The sequence below is a fragment of the Solanum tuberosum genome, unplaced genomic scaffold, assembly GCF_000226075.1.
Source record: "Solanum tuberosum cultivar DM 1-3 516 R44 unplaced genomic scaffold, SolTub_3.0 scf00032, whole genome shotgun sequence".
NCBI classification, from domain to species: Eukaryota; Viridiplantae; Streptophyta; class Magnoliopsida; order Solanales; family Solanaceae; genus Solanum; species Solanum tuberosum.
Window position 1 is genome coordinate 296,051 of NW_006238958.1, and position 1,967 is coordinate 298,017.

The following is a 1,967-nucleotide window of genomic DNA, read 5'->3' on the forward strand; positions in this document are numbered from 1 at the left end:
TATGTATGTATGTATGTATGTGTATGTAATTTTAATTAATAAAATCAACCTCATAAGGTGAGTTTAAATTAAAATAAATTAATAAATACCAACCTAAAGAGGTCGGTATATTTAAATAATTATTTTATTTAGATAATATCAACTTCACGATGTCGGTATGTTGACACCCAATTTTGACAGACCTATAACCCTTTCAGAAGTGCTATTTGGTTAAATACGTGTTTTTTTGAAAATATTCCGAGTTTAAATTTTTAATCGATTTTGTCTAAAAATTATATATTTTAGTTTGCATGCTTTATAAAATTATCGTAAATATTATTAAATATTTTAAAATTATAAGTAAAACTCGGAATAATTATTTTATTCAAATGTTTTAAAATTTAAGTGATTTTTTATTATATAAAATGTTATAATATTTGTAGTATTTTAATTGGATAGCATTTCTTTAATTTTTCTCGAAATCATTTAATATTTTGCCCATTCTAATCTAATTCCTTTCAATTTTAGCTTTTTCCTTATTCAATTCATTGCAATTCTAGCCACCTCAATCCAATTTCGTTTTTCAATTATAGCCTCTTGTATCAATTTTAGTTGCAATTTTAGCCATTCATTCAGTGCAATTATAACCTTTTTTGTCCAAATCTTGAAACATTAGTTTAAATCTTAACCGTCCATCCTTTTAAGTGAATCCTAGATCAAATCCTAGCCGCTCATCTTAACTAATCCAATGGCTCAAATTAAATCTACCTAACCTTCCTATTTTTGACCTAAAAAAAGACCAAACCCTCTAATTTTGAAAACTCATTCTTTTCTTCTCTCTCAAGCAGCCCAGCCTCCTCCCGTCGCCCTCCTCCCGCCGCCCTCCTCTTCTCATCTCTTATCTCCTTGCTCCCTCCCGTCTCTTCTCACCGGCGAGAACGGCGAGACAAATCGCCGCCTCTCTCTCGTCTCTCCAATCAGCGAAAGTTCGTTGCTCTGTCTCTCCCTCAACTGCTCCGGCCGCCAGCGAGCTCCAAGCAATCAACATCAGCAGCCGGCGAGGAGAGCAACAGCATCTCCGGGCAACTGACCCCGACTTCGATCCACTGCCCTTCTCTTTTATTTGAAGATTAGGGTTTCATAATATTATTTTTAATTTCTTTCAATTTGAGTATTGAATTTGTTAATTAGTGTATTGAATTAGTTTTTTTATTGATTGTTAGTTTGATTGATTGTTAGTTAGTAAGTGAATGATTTAGATGGTTAGTTTGAATTAGGGATTATTTAATTGTTAGTTTGTGTTTGTTGATTGTGAAATGAAAATTTTAATGTTGGGGTTTGTTTGAATTAGGGTATCTTAGGATTTGTTTGAAATTCGGTATTTCTTGAGTTAATTAGTTTGATTTTGGAATTGTAAGATTAGATTGAATTAGGGTATTTAAGGAGTTGTTTGAATTTAGGATTTTAGCACTAGTTAGATTTTGGGATTTTAGGACTAGTTTGAATTTGTGATTTCAAGACTAGTTTGAATTTTGAATTTAGGACTAGTTAGAATTATTATTGAAGTTGAACTTAGAATTTGAACATGAACTTGAAATTAGAACTTGAACTTAGAACTTGAACTTAAACTTAGTTATTGAAGTTGAACTTAAAATTTGAACATGAACTTGAACTTGAACTTGAACTTAGAACTTGAACTTGAAATTAGAACTTAAACTTAGTTATTGAAGTTGAACTTAAAATTTAAACATGAACTTGAAATTAGAATTAGAACTTGAACTTAGAATTAGAACTTGAACTTGAAATTAGAACTTGAACTTAGAACTTGAACTTGAACTTAGAATTAGAACTTGAACTTGAAATTAGAACTTAAACTTAGTTATTGAAGTTGAACTTAAAATTTAAACATGAACTTGAAATTAGAATTAGAACTTGAACTTAGAATTAGAACTTGAACTTGAAATTAGAAATTGAACTTAGAACTTGAA